Source organism: Stenella coeruleoalba (assembly GCF_951394435.1).
Source record: "Stenella coeruleoalba genome assembly, chromosome: 16".
NCBI classification, from domain to species: Eukaryota; Metazoa; Chordata; class Mammalia; order Artiodactyla; family Delphinidae; genus Stenella; species Stenella coeruleoalba.
Genome location: NC_137162.1, coordinates 43,832,571 through 43,850,637, shown reverse-complemented (window position 1 = coordinate 43,850,637; position 18,067 = coordinate 43,832,571). Strand labels below are relative to the sequence as shown.

The 18,067-nt window shown below is 40.4% G+C and overlaps 1 long non-coding RNA gene and 1 pseudogene across 2 annotated transcripts in view; both read left to right on the top strand.

The window, feature by feature from the left end:
• Nucleotides 1-18,067, top strand: part of LOC307175509 — a 42,204-nt gene that overhangs the window by 3,845 nt on the left and 20,292 nt on the right. The window lies entirely within an intron of this gene.
• Nucleotides 154-15,774, top strand: LOC307175137 (dual specificity protein phosphatase 18-like; annotated as a pseudogene). Its single transcript has 2 exons — nucleotides 154-214; nucleotides 15,142-15,774. The product of its transcript is annotated as a dual specificity protein phosphatase 18-like (transcript).

Sequence of the window (18,067 nt, the reverse complement as noted above, 5' to 3'; positions counted from 1 at the left end):
ATGGATTCTTACATAGAGCCTCTGGAGGGAGCGAGGCCCTGCTTAAAAACACGTTGAAACCGATTTTGGATTTCTGTTCTTTTAAGCCACCAAATTTGTGGTAATATGTTAGGGCAGGCATAGGAATCTAATCTAACTCTTCCTCTTATGAGAATGACTGGGGAAGTGAACCGGAGGGCCTGGCACGTGGGGTATGCATCAGAAGCGCATGAAGGTAAGTATCCTGGTTTGGCTGATTATTTTGCAGGAACAGATTGTACAACTGAATGAGAGGTGTGTTATGGTGGTTCTCACCTTAACCACAGAGGCTGTTGGCAGGTTGCATTTTGTTATTCTGCCTGCTTCTCTGTTCTCCGAATCCCCTGGTTCTGAAAGCAAGATTTAGGGATTAGAGGTACGGATGAGGACTTCACTCTAAGGCTGGTAGAAGCAACATTAGAGTAGGGGTCTGATATCCTGGACTGTGCCCACCTACCAATAAGGAACTTGGGAGAAGATTTTAAACTTTTTGTACCCTGTAAAATGGGTTAAAATGACATACCTTGCCTACATCATAGTGTCTTTGAAGGCTCAAATGAAACGGAAGGGTCTTTTCCAATGTAAAAGAACAGCCCTTCCCCCTAAAGTCCCAAGATGGTGCTGAATGAGGCAGGCACGTGTTGGTGAGCCGCAGTGGCCCAGAGCAGCGTGTTGGAGGCAGAGCGGGCTGAGAAGGTTGTCCACGTTGTGGGGAGGTGGGGGTGGCTCAGCCTGGGGTGTTTGAATGGGTAGAGGCGTGTGATTGCACCAGTGTAGGAGTGGTGAAGTTGGTACTGAGACATTGGTGACATGTAAGGGGATTGATCCGTATATTAAAGTTACTGTCACTCAAATCTGTTAAGGTATAAATATTTTCATTGTCCCAGAAAGTTGCCTTCTGCTCCTTCCTAGTCAATTCCTGTCACCACCCACCAGAGGCAACCAGTGTTCTGATGTTTTCTACCATAAATTAATTTTGCTCATTTTATTAAAAAAATTCATATAAGTTTATAAAATATAAATTATGAGCTCTTTTAGGTCTTCTTTCATTCAGCATACTCCTTTTGGTATTCATCCATTTGTTGCATGTATCACTGTTTTGTTCTTTTTTATTCCATTCCATTGTGTATTATAGTATTCCATTGTGTGATTACACCATAATTTGTTCATCCATTTTTCTGTTGATGGACATTTAGTTTCCTTTTTATCTCATTTGAATGAAGTTGCTAAGGATAAAATTTGAATAACATTCTTGTTTATTTGGGTAGATACTAAAGACTAGAATTGCTGGGTCATAAATAAGAGGTATAGTTTTATAGGAAGCTGCCAGACCATTTTTCTTTTCTTTCTTTTCTTTTCTTTTCTTTTTTTTTGGCCATGCCATGCAGCTTGTGGGATCTTAGTTCCCCAATCAGGGATCAAATCTGTGCCCCCTGCAGTGGAAGTGCAGAGTCCTAACCACTGGACTGCCAGGGAACTCCCCCCAGACCATTTTTCAAAGTTTGATTTTTCTGGTGACTAATGATGTTGAACATGTTTTCATTGGGTTGTCTTTTATTTTTGTTTGTAAGAAATTTTTTATATACCCAAGATAACAGTTATCTGGTATATGCTCTTGAATCTTTTCTCATATTCTGTGGTTTGCCTATTCATTTTCTTTAATTGTATCTTTAGATGAGTAGAATTTTTAAATTTTGATAAATTCCAAATTTTCAATTATTTTTCTCTTACACTTATTTCTTCCTGTGTCCTGTCTAAGAAATACTGAGCTATCTTCAAGTCACAATGATATTCCATGATTTCTGTTTCTATACTGCACAATTCAGTTTACAATTCAATGGTTTTTATTATATTCACAATGTTGTACAAACATTACCACTGTCTAATTCTGGAACATTTTCATCATCCCAAGTAGAAACTCTGTACACATTAGGCAGTCATTCCCCAGTTCTCCTTCCCTCCAAGCCCCTGGCAGCTACTAGTCTACTTTCTGTCTCTATAGATTTGCCTATTCTGAACAGTTCATGTAAATGGAATCATGTAATATGTGATCTTCTGTGTCTGGTTTCTTTAACTTAGCATATTTTAAAGGTTCACTCATGTTGTAGCATGTATTAGTAGTTAATTCCTTTTCATAGTCAAATAATATTCCATTGCATATACCACATTTTCTTTTTCAATCCATTCACTGTTGATGTCTATTTTGAATTGTTTCCACATTTTGGCTATTATAAATGCTTCTCTTGTGAGCATTCATATACAAGCTTTTGTGTGAACTTATGTTTTTATTTCTCTTGGATACCTAGGACTGGAATTGCTGGGTTATATAGTAACTGTATGATCAAGTTTTTGAGGAAATGGCGAACTTTTTCATACTGGCTACACCATTTTACATTCCCACCAGCAATGTTCTTTTGGTGACTGCTCTAGAGTTTGCAGTATAATCTAAGTCCACTTTTTTTTTTTTTGGCTTTTGTTTCTGTTTTTTTGGCCACACTATGTGGCTTGTGGGATTTTAACTCCCTGACCAGGGATTGAACCTGGGCCCTTGGCAGTGAGAGCATGGAGTCCTAACCACTGGACCACCAGGGGATCCCCTAAGTCAACTTTCAAATAACATTACTTTTAACATTTCTTGCAAGGCAGTTCTGTTGGCAACAACTTCCCTCAGGTTTTGTTTGTCTGAGAAAGTCCTAATTTCTCTTTTCACTTTTGAAGGATAATTTCAGCAGATACAGAATTCTGTGGATTTTTTTTCTTTCAACACTTTAAATGTTTAATTCCACTCTCTTCTTGCTCGGATAGTTTCTGGAGAGAAGTCTGATGTAATTCATATTCTTTTTTTTTTTTTTTTTTTTTTTTGCGGTACGCGGGCCTCTCACTGTTGTGGCCTCTCCTGTTGTGGAGCACAGGCTTCGGACGCGCAGGCTCAGCGGCCATGGCTCACGGGCCCAGCCGCTCCGCGGCATGTGGGATCTTCCCAGACCGGGGCACGAACCTGTGTCCCCTGCATCAGCAGGCGGACTCTCAACCACTGCGCCACCAGGGAAGCCCTGTAATTCATATTCTTGATTCTCTATAGGTAAGGTGATTTTTTTTCCCCATTTGGTTTCTTTCAAGATTTTCTCCTTGTCTTTCATTTTCCATGGTTTGAATATGATATACTTAAATGTAGATTTTGGGGGTATTAATCCTGCTTGGTGTTCTGTGATTCCTGGATCTGTAGTTTGGTATCTGTCATTAATTTTGGAAAATTCTCAGCCATAGTTAATTCAAATATTTCTTCTGCTCCATCTCTGTTTCTTTTCCTTCTTCCCAGTATGTATATGCTACACCTTTTGTAATTGACCCATAGTTCTTGGACATTCTGTTCCACATTAAAATATTTTTTCTCTTTTCATTTAAGTTTGGGAATTTCTACTGGTATTTCTTTAAGTTCACCGACTCTTTCCTCAGCTGTGTCTAGTCTACTGTTGATACCATGGAAGGCATTCTTAATTTCTGTTACAGTGGTTTTGGTTTCTAGCCTTTTGTTTTAATTCTTTCTTATTCGTCTTTCTAATTACATTACCCATCTGTTCATGCATGTTGTCCACTTTTTCCATTAGAGCCCTTAGCTTATTAATCATAGTTATTTAAAATTTCTGGTCCAATAATTCCAGCATCTCTACCATGTCTGAGTCAGGTTCTGACACCTGCTTTGTCTCTTCAGACTGAGTTTTTTTCTTGCCTTTTAACATGCTTTGTACTTTTTTTTTGAAAGCTTGACATGATGTATTGGGTAATAGGAACTGAGATAAACATAAGTTTAGTGTGAGATTTTATGTTTTATCTGGCTAGGAGTTAGGCTATGTTTAATGTTTCCTATAGCTGTGCATGGCAGAGGTTCAGTTTCCTCTAGTATCCTTGGTTTTGTCTTCCCTATGGTTTTTGGGTTTCCCTAGAAACCCTTTCTTAAATTGAGTCTCTGCCTTGTACCTCCCTCAGTGGTAATCCACTGTTATTATACTGGAGCCTTGTTAATGTGGTAGTAAGGTACAGGGGAGGGAAACCATTCTATAATCTTATGATTAAATCTTAGTATTTTAGTGGGCCTGAGTCCCTGAAGTATGACCATCAGGAAAGTTTCTTAGCTCTTTTTTTTTCTGCTCTTAGGTGAGACAGGAAGCCTAGAGGGGACCGGAGCTGTCTAACTGCCCTTCTGATAGGTCAGATCAGGTTCTGGTAAAATAGCTTTCCTTGAGGGCTACCCTTTGTTATGGAGAACAGAATGCTCCAGGATTATTTCAAAATGGTTACTTCTTCCCCCTCCCTTCACTCCCTGCCCCTACCCACCTGGGAGCAGAGGCTATTTTTCTCAAGTCTTCACTGGGAAAACCTGGTGGGGTGCCTACATGTAAAACTCACAGCAGTGTAGGAGTCCCCCCTAAGACTGTATCTTTAGAGTTCTTTTTTTAACTCTCAAGCGAGTTCATACTCAGTCTCCAGCAATTTCAATTACTGTTTAAGTGTTCCTTTCACTTTTTAACTTTATAGCTCCAGTGGATTTTGATTGTGGTGAACTGTGATCCTCTGTTTTCACATGTCTTGCCAGTTTTCAGGGCAGTGATCTGCCCTGTGACCTCAGTTCTCTGATGGATCCTAGAAGAAATGTTGATTTTTAATTCATTCAGCTTTTTTTCTTTTAGAAGAACTGGAGAGATGACTTTCAAGCTCTTTATATATTGGAGCTAAAATCAGAAATTCAGTCCATTGATTTTTGAAAGTCAAATCAACTTTGTATTCCTGGGAAAAAATATCACTTGGTCATGGTTTATTATTATTATTTTTTAGTATTTCTGGATTCAGTTTACTAGTATTTTGCTCAGGACTTTTGTGGTCATGATGCGTATTAGTCTGTAGCTTTCTTGTAAATGTTCTTTACAGGTTTTTGTAATCAAAACTTGGGGTACATTTCTTCCTGCCCTATTTCCTAAAAGGGTTTATGTAAGATTGGTATTATTTTTTAATGTCTGGTACAACTCACCTATGGAGTTCTTTATTCCTCTATTACCTCTTTCTGGCCTTCTTTGGGTGAATTCATATTTTATTATTATATTTTATTTCATGTATTGACTTTTAGCTATACATTTTTGAATATTTTATGGGGTGCTCTATCCCAGAGTTTACAATGTGATCTAAGTTATTGCAGTCTACCTTTAAATAATATTTTCCTACCTTATGAAGAGTATAAGAACCTTAAAAGCCTCCCCCCACCCATTTGTTTTTGTTGTCTTATATTTAACTTCCAGATATGTGATAATTTTCATAATACTTTGTTGATATTTTTAAAAGCAATTTATTTAAAAAAATTAAAAATACACACATATACACACACACTTGGCTGTGGCCTTTACATTTTCCTTCAGATTTAAGGTTATATCTGGTTATAATTTCTTTTTAACCTGAAAGAACTTTTAGCACTTCTTGTAGTACAGAAGACTAATTCTTGCTGCTGTAATCACTCCAAAAATGTCTTTATTTCACCTTTTTTTTTTTTTTTGGTACGCGGGCCTCTCACTGTTTTGGCCTCTCCCGTTGCAGAGCACAGGCTCCGGACGCACAGGCTCAGCGGCCATGGCTCACAGGCCTAGCCGCTCTGCGGCATGTGGGATCCTCCTGGACCGGGGCACAACCCCGTGTCCCCTGCATTGACAGGCAGACTCTCAACCACTGTGCCACCAGGGAAGCCACACCTTCTTTTTAAAGGATATTTTCTCCTGATGTAGAATTCTAGGCTGGGTGTTTTTGTTGATATGTCACTTTAAAGATGTTGTTGCATTGCCGTATGTTCTTCCTTGTTTCAGGTAACATGTTGGTTGTTATTTATATGGATTTTACCCTGTATATAATGTCTTCTTCTCCTCCTCTTCCTCCTCTTACCTCCCTTATCATCCTTCCTCCCCTTCCTCTTCTTCTTCTTCTTCTTCCTCCCTTCTGCTTAAAAGCAGAAAATCTAATTTTAAAAGTTACTACTTATCTTTGTCTTTTTTTGTGTTTGAAAAGGTGTGATGTTTGTGTTTATCCTGCCTTGGGGATCCTGGAGCTTAAAAGTTCTGTAGATTGACACTTTTCATCAATTTTGGAAAGTTTTCAATTATGATCTTTTCAAATATATCTTTAAATGTTATTTTGTCATATCTATGAAGCTAGTATATTTTTAGGTCATTTGATATTACAACCAAAGGGAATTGAAACAAAAATTGGTATACAGAGATGGGATGTTGTTTTAATAAACACCTGAAATACATAGCATTATTTTTAGGGCTAGTTGATGGTGGGAGTTTGAAAAAATGGTGAAGAAACTATTATAGGAGACTGAAAAAATGGTAACCCATTTGGTGAAATGGTCACTTGTGGTTTCTTGGAAGACAGAAAATGTACTTAAACAAACCTTGGATTTGGGCAAGGAGATCTCCCAGTGAAAATTTGAAAACATCAGCTGCTTCTCTTTAGCTGCATATAAGGTAGTACAAGAAAGGAAGAACTCAAAAGAACTGACCATTTGCAAGCAGAATTTATCGGAAAAATCGAGAGCCCAGGACTTAATGAATTGGAACATAAAATTGTTTCTCTTCTCCAGCTTCTATAGTCAGTAACAGATTCTCAGAGTAAGGTAAAGTCTGGGCTGGGGTAAAGGTCAAACTTGGGGTGCTGCTAGTAAGTGATGGTCCCAGAGTAAAGTCCAAGTCAAAGAAGGGGCTATATGATTTTTTGTTGACTTCTGAAAGAATCAGGATGAAATCTAATATGTGCTCTCTGTTGCACACAAGTGTTTGTAGGAATCTTAAGGTCAAGGTCCACAACAGTCTGATACAGCAGTTCTTTCAAAGTCTAGGGATAGTGAGACAAATAGAACAATTGTTCTCAAAGAATGGCTTTGGGCACAGGGAGTAAAATGAATGAAATACACTGGAAACCAACAAAATTTTTGAGAAGACTGTACGGGCAGAAGTGCCATCTGCCTGGTCTAGTAGGGAATGAGCAGTATAAAATGTTAAAAGCCTTCTGAGCTCTTAGTGTTTTGTATCCAGAAAGCAGGCTAAAATTTTTTCTCAAAGTACATATTTTCTATTGAGCTCTTTAGAAGTGACCAAAGAGGATGATGGAAAGGAAGGACATCCTAGAAAGTGAAGCTAAGATCCATGAATAAAGTGAACTGGGGAGTTACTTTTGGGAAATATAACCAGGGTCAAATCAAGGACTATTTACGACTCCTAAAGTGGAGGGACCTGGAAACATTTTCCCAGCAGACTTTCAGACTTGCTACATACCAGTAACTGTTATTTGCCTTTCATTTTCCTCCTCCTTGAATTGGAATGTTTATTGTGATTATCCTGTCCTTGTTCCACCATTGTATGCTGTGTGTTTTTGAGGCAGCTATATTGCCTTCTTCATTCATAGGTTTCTGGATCAGGAGGACTTGCATGAACATCTATTATAAGTTATTCAAACCTGATGTTGTGTTAGATAAAACTTTTGGGGGTCTTGGGATGGTGGACCCCCACCATCCCAGGTGGGGGATAGGAGGAGCATGAATAATTCTTGCCTAATGGTGGATTTGTGGTAGATTAAATAGTGACTCCAATCCTTCACTCCTCTTTGTCATGTAAATTTGCAGTACCCTTCTGCTCTGACTCTGGGCTTTGTCATGTGACTTTCTTTGACAATAAATGTGGTTGAAATGCCAGAGTGCCACTTCTGAGCTTAGCCCTTTAAAGATTTTGCTTAATGCACTTTCACTCTTATTTCTGCCATCACCATGAGAAGGTCATGCCCAGGTTAGTTCAGTGGTCCCATGAGAAGGATGAAGTCACATGGTGCAGAGCCAACCTAAAAACACATGTATGAGTGAGTGGTCCAGCCAAGATCAGCTATGTTTAGCCTAGATCAGCAGAACCCCTCAGAAGTGTGAAAAATATTTGCTGTATGTCATTAAGACTTTGTAGCTGATTGACATACAGCAATTTTGTAGCAATAGCCAGCCAATAAAAGAAGTTTCCTGAAAGATTATAGCAGTCTTTTTGTAAATTCTGAGAAACTAACCAATTGTAATTCTCCAGGCATATAATATAATATAATTACATATATATGTGTGTATATATATATATAATTACATATATACATACATATGTGTGTGTGTGTGTGTGTGTATGTGTGTGTGTATATAAAATATATCATCTAGTGTAACTCACTTTATAGACAATAAAACAGTACAGTGACCTGTAAAGACTGGTAAGGGACAACCAAACTACTTATGCACTTGGAAGTATGTTTAGGCAGTGGTTTGGATTTGAACATAGCTGCTTTCCCCCTGGTTATCCAGGCTATGGATGCAACATAGATTTGTAGTAGTTTTTTTTTTTTTCTTTACTGAATTTAACTCTTTTATTATTTTCATGGACACTGGATAGTGTTTTCTTTCTAAACTGTTCAACAACCCATTATCTGGGGTGTTGTCTGCTTACTAGGTCAGATCAGAAATGTTGTTGTACTCAGTTTGCTCATGGTATGGAACATGAGGTGCTCTGACTGGTCCCACCTCACCTGTTCAGTCAGATAAGATGTCCTGAGAACTGTTGACCTTCTGGCGTGGGTCCACTGTCCTGGTCTCCTTCTGCCATCTTTGTCAAAGATCAGGTTAAGGATATGCATTGTAGTTTTCTAGGTCCTTTATAAGGGTGGCTTCCAAACTCTCTGAGCAGAGGCAAATGACTAAGCTGTGTATAAAACAAGAATCACAAATATTAACAAAATAGGTAGTTTTTCTTTTCCCAACAAATTCTGTTTTATTTTCTGCCTAGAATATAATATTAAGGAATCACTGGGTCTTACCCACACTGGTTTTTCACCCATTAGCTGGTGACTTCTCTTTCCTTGAATAATTTATACATCAGAATATTGGGGACCACATTCATGGTTCACTCATGGTTAAGCTTCATAGGCATGACCTCAAGATTATTACCTTGGTGGCCAATTGACCTGCGCCCTCTTTTTAAACCAAGATGATGTGAAATGCCAACACTACATGAAAACATTTACTTTCTTATTTGGGCAGAGAGACAGGCTTAAATTTTTTCATGAATAGAATAATTACAGGGCAGCAAACATGCAAAAATTCATGTGATATTAGATAGAATAAGATGTAAGATTGAAGAATTCCTCATGTTTTTGTTTCCTCCATTTCCCGTAACTTGTGAGAATAGACCATCCTAAACCAGTGGCATCATCATCTCCTACTGAGTGTTTTTCATGTCTAGTTGTTCCCAGATGAAGGAAGCCTCATCATACAGCAATGGCCATGGCCTCAGTAGGCTGAAACAGATTGTCCAAAGGCTCCCAGAAACATTGCTGCTCCATGGTATCATTATAATCCAATTTAGTTTAACAAGCATTTCTTTTTCACTGTTTGAGTCCAATACTTGGCTGGTGTAGGATGAACGATAGTAGCCATGACATAATTTAATAGTCAGGAATAATGTTTAATGGTGTTATAAAGGAAGTATCTTTTTTTTTTTTTTGCACACTTAGGGAATTTGTTTTCAGTTGGAATCCAATTGGAATGTGACTGCCTGCTAAAGTACAGACATGCCAAAGAACACGAGAGAGTGGTGTTGAATTTAAAGAACTGCAGCCTCAGAGAGACAAACATATGCCATTCCTATACTAGTAAATAAAGTGAGCAGGTCACATTTAAAGGTAATGATAAAGGAAGAAAAACTATTTGTAAAGATTCTAAAGAGAACTTTATGTATTTGTAGTTTCAAAGACTCAGAAGAACTACTGGGAACCTGAAATAAGAAAATGGCCTCCCCACATCTAAAATCATTGGAAAAGACTAGGGAAACACAGAGAATGATAAGTAGGATAATGAGAACATGGGGACAAAAAATGCTTGGACTGGACCTGAGCAGACACACAGGTCACATAGATCATTATTGGATCCATAATGAGGAGGCACTTGAAACTGATGTTGTCATTGTCATCATCATCATCATCATCATCACATTGACTTATTCAGTACTTACTGTGACTCAGGCTCTGTGTTAAGTGATTTATGTGTTTGTTTACGAAATTTTCCAAAGAACTCTATGAGATAGGTCTTCTTATGTTGATGTTATAGATAAGGACCTGGAGAGGTTAACTACTTTGCCCAAGATTACATAACTGGTATGTAGTGGAGCCATTACTCAACTAAATTGTTCTGCTTTGAGATCTTAATCATCATAGTACATGGACTTACCCATTAAATACTGTATACGTGATTTCCATTTCACCATTTGGACTTATCCTTCCCCAAAAATCTTTTGTCATCTTCTGTTTCAGAGTTAAATATGCCATCCAGATATATTTATGTATAGATACCCGTAACGAATGGACACTTTCTACCCATTGCCCTAAGAATTCTGGTAACCAGAGTTGAAACAAACAGCATTTTTTATAGAATGGTCTGTTTGTAAGTCTTAGTTCTTTCTGGACATGCTGCTATTATAGTCTTTACTGCAATAATTTGAAGCCTTTTTCCATTCACAAAAGAAACTATTAAGGCAAGCATGTAAAATCAACCACAAAGGCATCTCTTCTGTTGAAGTAGTAGAAAATGTCTTTTAAGATGAGAATACATTGAAAACCTTCAGCACTTTCTTTTTACTGTTTCTTTTTTACCTGGTTTGAATCATCATTACAGTGTTCCGGGTTCTCTGGAAAGAACTGCCTTGTGTTAAACCATCTTGAGAGCAGGGTTCTTCAGAAATGACAGCCTGCCAGACTGTTCTGTTCTGTGTAGAATGCTGTTGCTAGCTTTCTTATCATCATTTTCTTTTAGAGATTTCTTTCCTCCTCTGAATAAAAAAACAGTGAATTCTTTCTATTGGTTTTGCTGGCATGATTGTATTTTGAGTATGGGTTTGAATGTGTCATTTAAATACCATTTTATTAGAGTGACTATGTTTGGATCTTCATGTTGGAACTAGCGGTGCCTGTCTGATAATCTAGGTCTTCTTGTTATTCCCCTCCCCCTTCTTTTTATGTAATCCTGCATATTTTGAGCAAAAAGCATCAAAAATATTCTTTTCACAGCATATTTTCCCTTTTGAATTTTGCCTTCCACTGAAGGCAAAATTTGTAAAAATGATGAAGTTGGCTTTTTCTTTCTTTTTAAACTTTGTTCAACTTTTTTCACCTAGAATTCATCTTGTAGAAACATCTAGGTATCACTGCTTTTCCCTCAGGTAACATTCAGAGTAGTCTTCATTATCTTGAGGGATAAGGAAGAGAAATAAAAAGGGATATGTATATCAGTGGAATTTGAGATCATTATGAACAATTGTTACCTCTGGGTGAAGTTTATTGTAGCTTTCCCAAAAACAGGAGTTAAGTTTGTCCCATTTAACACCAACGAATCTATAATATTCTATACTGCTTTACATGCAGAGGTATATATGTACATGAATTTTATTTTTATATTTTATTAAAAAATATTTACTTATTTGGCTGGACTGGGTCTTAGTTGCGGCACACGGGATCTTTAGTTGTGGCACACGGGATCTTTAGTTGTGGCATGTGGGCTCTTAGTTGCTGCACGCAGGATCTATTTCCCTGACCAGGTATCGAACCTGGGCCCCCTGCACTGGGAGTACAGAGTCTTAACCACTGGACCACCAGGGAAGTCCCAAATTTTTTTTTTGGAGTATACTTTTGATAATTTGTTCATAGCATCTGCACTTTTCCCAGAGTTGTTTTTCTCTCTAGAAGACAGTTCTGCCCACCTAAGGGCCATCTGGTAATAGTAGGAGTATTATTTGAGGAAAAACTTATTGTGCTGCTCTAGCCAAAATCACGTAACTTTGAGAATTTGACAAAATTCGAGACATTTGTCAAAAGGATACAGAAACTTTACTGAGACAAAGTCCTTATAGATATTTCATACAAATTGTGACTTAGGACTGCTATGCCATCAGTTACCAAGGCAGCTACTTTCCCCATCTCTCCCTCTCACTCTTTCTTGGACCACACGCTCTCAGGTGCCTCTTTCTTTATGTTGCTCCAATCTCTTTTTCTGCGGATTGTTATCATCTATTTGCACATCTGTCTCCACCAAAATGGTGCGCTAAGTCAGAGTCACATGTCCCTTTAGTTCAATTACATTCTACCCACTGAGTACAGTTGTATACCTCTTAGTTTAGATTCTTGAGAAAGTATTTTAATTGGGTGCTGGCTAGACAATGAATTGCCTGGTCTTGAATCCTGTGTCTAGTATTGATCCAATCAATCATAGTGATCCTACAATGGGTAACATGTATACTTCAGACTGCTTCAGGGTTGAGAACAGGGCAGGCACATTTACAGACTATAAGAGGTAATAGGAGCTGTGACTGGCTCAGGAGTTAAGTGGTTTTGAGAAAACCTATTTTTTTTAATAGACAAAGTCACCCTTCTTGTTTTTTTGTTTTTTTTTTGTTTTAATATTTTATTTTATTTATTTGGCTGTGCTGTGTCTTAGTTGCGGCAGTTGGGGTCTTGGTTGCAGCATGTGGACTCTCAGTTGCGGCATGCATGTGGGATCTAGTTCCCTGACCAGGGATGGAACCTGGGCCCCCTGCATTGGGGGCACGGAGTCTTAACCACTAGACCACCAGGGAAGTCCCTCCCTTCTTGTTTAATTTATAAATAAAATCAGCAGTGGGTATTAAGAAAAATACCTCATCATGTCTTTAATCTACTTTGACTCACTGGCATTTTAGGCCCTTTCAGTTTTATTAAAAGCCATTGTCAAGGACCCCAATTGCTTTCTCCCAATTGTATTCTTGGCTTTCTTTCTGCCTGGCTCCTGGCTCTAACCTTTTCTCTCATATAGATACCACTGCAATCCCTTTGGCTAGAAGGCAGATCTGCTGGCTTTTCTGGACCCTTGGCATTTCCCAGCATTGCCCTTGACTCTTTCCTCTTCTAGTGCCTTAGGGAGGTTATCCTGCTTTAACTCAGGGTTTTAGACCCAAACTCTAGTATTAGATTATTTGGTGAGTATTTGGATCTCCTTGGAGGTGTTGTTTGAATGTTTAGATTACTTATGTGATTCTTCAATTTCTTTCTAAGAAGACTAGATTTACTGGCAGAGAAATTAGTTTCTTATAACTTTTTTGGTTATGTCTCAAAAATAGATATATTATTTTCCAAAACATGGATGACAACTAAATTAACATTTAGGCAGGATGCAAATAGGACTATTACGGTGAGAAATCTAGGTCAGCAAGAGTCATCTTGTTGGAAGGGCATCCTAACCAAGAGGACAATTTTCAGGCTAAAGATATTAGTTAATTGCACTCGTAAATTTCTTACGTTCAAATTTCTGACATTTTATCTTGGCTATACTTGAGGCCTGTATTAGACTTTTATTTGAGGTGCAGAGAACTCACTCTCTTCAAAATTATACTGCAGGCTTCTTGATAAATTCACCATTGGTCTTTCTACCCAATGAGGATTTAATAATAAATCTGAGTCTCTTGATGGCAATATCAAAGCACAGACGCTCTTCCTCTCCTGCATGAGATCTATGCCCTGACACAGGATGTTGTGTCACATCCTAATCCCAGGACACTGAGCTGTTTCTTGGTTTGTACAGCAGTCTGAATACATCACTTTATCAGCCTTCAGAGTCAGAGTTATGATCTTAATTGCTTATGGAAGTTTCAGCATTCAGCCATCGTGCACAAAATGACTTAAACTGGAGTCAGAGGGCAAAGTTTGGGGACTGATGTGAGCAATGATGAGGTATCCTCTACATTCCTCAAGTTGTCTTTTTCTACCTGTGCTCAAGGAACTTGCTAGAACATGGTGAGTATGAGGATAAATACATAGTTAAGCTGGTGAGCCATTTGGCCTCTTGGGAGCTCCATTTCCTCAGTAAAATTAAACTGTTGGGTGGGATTGGCAGTTCCTAGTACAGTCAGTGGATTGGTTGCTTGAGTGTGCTGTGATTGGTTGCAAAATGTGTCATAGGTTTTTTGTTACAGATTACATTGAAAATAATGAGGTTTGGGAAATACTTTTTTAAAAAAAAGAGTGAATTCAAGGCTCTTTCTATAAGATTGTCCCTCTCGTTTTCTTGCGTTAAGGTACACTTTCATGAGTAAAAGACTACAGAGGTGTATTGGTTTCCCAGGGCTGCTGTAACAAAATATCACAAACTGGGTGGCTTAAAACAACAGAAATTTATTCTCTCACAGTTTTGGAGGCCAGAAGTCCAAAATCAAGGTGTTGGCAGGGTCAGTGTCCCTCCAGAGCCTCTAAGCTACAGTCTGGTGAATCATGAATCCTAAATAACTGTCAGTAACAGCAACAGCCAGTGGGGAACTCTCCAGGTACTTGAGAAAAAGTAGCCAATATGAGTATTTGCTTTTGTGGAGACACAGATGTGTCTTGGAAAATCAGTAAAATACTCTAGGTGGTTGAGGACATTATTTTCTCGTGCTTCTGGATTGTTTTTTGAGAGTCTTTCATTTGGCTTTTGGGGCCCAGCTCTCAGAGCTGTTTAGATGACCTTACTGAGATGACCCAGGTAACCGGTGTCTGTCCCATCCTAAAGTTTTCCAGAGAGGGCTTTTTTCTTAAAGATCCATTCCAATGCTAAGCACTCCCATTCTCAATAGTTTTTGTTCTGGATTTAATATCTAATACAGGAGACTAAATGGGGTTTCTTCTCTTTGTGCTTAGAAGAGATAGTAAACTGCATTCCAAACTCCTTAAGAAATTTGGAGGAATCACCTAATTATTTATAATGCTCAACAAAATTCAATGCAGACTTCTCGACAGGGGTAGCCGTGAGGCCTGTCGCGATCGTGGGTGGGTAACCAGGTGGGCCGGGGCCCAAACAGTACCGGGTCAGGGAGGCAGAGGCCGGGCTTTCTCCGAAGACCAGGCAGGGCCCGTTCAGGCCTGCCATGGAAACCAGAGCAGCGCCGGACCAGCGGGAATTGTGGCTCCCACGTCGCGACCTGTCTTTTCTCTCCCGGACCCTTTCCCCAAGATTTCTTGGTGTGGCTGCTCCCTAAAGGAGCCCACCTGCCGACGGTTGAGAGTTTTCAGTGGACTCAGCCCAGGAGAAAGATGCAGCCCTTGCTCCTTGCTGGCCGCCGCCCCTCCGCCTTGGTGACCGCACCCGGGGTGCCCTCCTGGTTCGGTTCCTGCAGCCCTCAGCCAGCGGCCTCTCACAGAACACCAGCAGCCTGTACACCAGCAACGGTGTGGCCACCAGCAACAAGCTCAGGCTGTCCTGCAACCAGATCACCGCGGTCATCAACGTCTCGGTGGAGGTAGAGAACACCTTATACCAGGACACCCAGTAGCTGCAGGTGCTTGTGGCTGATGCACCCATCTCGTGCCTCTGCGACTTCCTGGGCCCCATTGCTGAGGGCACCCACGATCCAGAGATGAAGCAGGGCCGCCCTCTGCTGTGCAGAGTCGCCGTTTCTGCTCCAGCGCTCGTCCGCCCTCAGCTCTGCTGCCTCGCGAAGGACCAGGCCTGGCCCTGCCAGACACCCATGGCGGGACTAGGCCGCGCCTGCACTCATCCTGCCCAACAACGGTTTTTGGGAGCAGTTTGTCCACTAGGAGTTCCAGCTGTTTGGCAAGAACACTGCACACACCGTCAACTCCCCGATGGACGTAATCCCTAACGTCTATGAGAAAGAGGTTGGTTTGATGGCAGCCAAACGGTGAGCCATCCTGGCGAGCCCCTGCCCCAGGGGTCAGAGGTGCGGGTCTGCAGTTGATCCTACACCAAGATCTGAACTTGAACATTCTACTTTAGTTGATACAGAAAATCTGATGATGGCTCTTATAAGGCCAAGAAAAAAGGGAGGGTGACTGCAGTTTTTAACCTTATAATCCGTAACTTTGAAGAATAAAACTCCCTAAATATAAGATGGTGAAAATAAGTTTCCTACCCTGTGAGTGCCAGGGCACGACTACTGGGGCCAGGCCAGGGAGGAGGTGAGGCAGGTGGTGCCCATTCAGATGGACCTGCCAGCAGTGCTCAGTGCAAGTGGCAGGCCTGGAGTCTAATAGCCCTCCCCCCGTCCCACTTCTCAGGAGTAAGTCAGCCAGAATCCCACTTCATTCTTTGGAGTGCAGAGCCAGGGCCTTAGGCATCATGGCTCCTGTACCTCTCACAGTAAGTGCCAATTTGCTAGATAAGTGATCAAGTGGTGCTCTGGGAGCCCTGGGAGCCTCAGGCCACCCTTCCGCCGACCTTCAACTATAGCAGTCTAACTCTGGGTTTATAGATTGGACTGAAGCATAAGATAGTTTTTGAAGAAAGCATTTCATTACATAAAATTTAAAAATAATTTTTGAGTGCTGTTCCAGATGGCAAGGTGTCAAGGTGCCTGTGGTGACTTCCCAGCAGCCTTTGATGAAAGGTGGCATTAGTCCCTTTCTCTGGGGGTGAGTGCTGAGAGAGCAGGCTTGATGTCAGGCCTCAAGGTTTTCCCTTGGCTTGGAAGGTTGGAGGTGTGGGCTGGGACCTGGTGCTGTCATCACGTGACCTGTAGCTTCTCAGAGGTTCGGTTTCCTTATCAGTCTCCACAGTGACAGCCCTTCTCTCCCAGAGTTGTGAGGATTAAAGGACTGCTAGCAGTGTGACTGGCACAGGGTACTTGCTTAGAGTAAAGGGCGGCTCTTAGTATTAATGCTACTCTCAGGCCCTGCTGGTCCTTGGTCCGTGCCTTCATCCTCATAACAGCATTTCCCCCATCTATGCCCAGCCCTTTATTGTGTGCAAAGTGATGTTCCCCAAAATCATCCATCCTGTGGGGGGAGGGGGTAGTTTAAGTTCCTTTCAGACGGTATGTCAGGGCAAGCCTAGATTTAGCAGCCTTTTCAGAATCCCATTGTATATCCAAAGGTTGTGAAGCAAGGAGCATGATTCCAGCTATTCCTCAAACATCTTGTTTAGAATCATTGACCATTTAAACCAGTGCTTCAGTCTGGCTAACCACCAAGCTGTACGGGGGAACTTGCCCAAGGGACAATAGAGTCGGCCCTACCACTAGGCCCTGGAATGTGGGATTGTTTAAACTCCTCAGGTACCTAACCATGTGGCTTGGGACCAACTATTCTAAATGAAAGTTCTGCAGACAATATATGAAATAAAGCAAAGCACAACTGCTCTGACTGATGCAGAGCTGTGGGTCTGGAGCCCAGTGGAGGCTGAACATTCTTTCTCTTCAAATGTGCCCCTACCTCACAAAGAAGTGCCCAGGGATGAAACTGGGGAGAGAGATGAATGAAAAATCACTGCTCTGGACTGATCTTGTTTTACAGATGGAAAAACAGTCCCACAGAATATCAGGGCTGATGTGGCAGAGCCCCCCAAAGCAGCCTCTCTGGCAGAAACTCAGATGGAAAATGTAAAGTACTTTTTAAGAGAAATTTATTTGGATATATAACAAAATCTTAGTTTCGTTTGAAAAAATTCCAAGTTAACATACCATAAAATTAAAATTTTTTTGGATGTACAAGTTCTAAGGGTTTGACACACGTAAGGTTTTATATAACCATCACCAATCAGAACACAGAGCACTTCCCTTACTCCTAAATATTCTCTCATGCTTCCGCTCTGTAGTCAAGCCCTCACACCACCCCAACCTCTGGCAAACAGTGATCTGTTTTCCATCCCTGTGGAGTTGCCTTTTCTAAGGTGTCACATAAATGTAGTCATGCATGATTTGACCTCTGGAGGCTGGCTTCTTTCCCTGGGCATGATGTCTTGGAGATTCATCCATGATGTTGCTTTTTGGTGGTGTTCCATGGTATGGATATACCGGTTTGTTTTACATTCACCAGGTGAAAGATATGGGTTTTTTCCATTTTTCCGGTGATTGTGAATAAAGCTTCTATGAACATTTATGTAAAAAAAATTCAGTGCATATCAGCATTTATTTGCAACAGATATATGGCCGGTCATTTCTAAATGGAAGTAAGAATGCTGAAAAAAATTTTGAGAATAGTA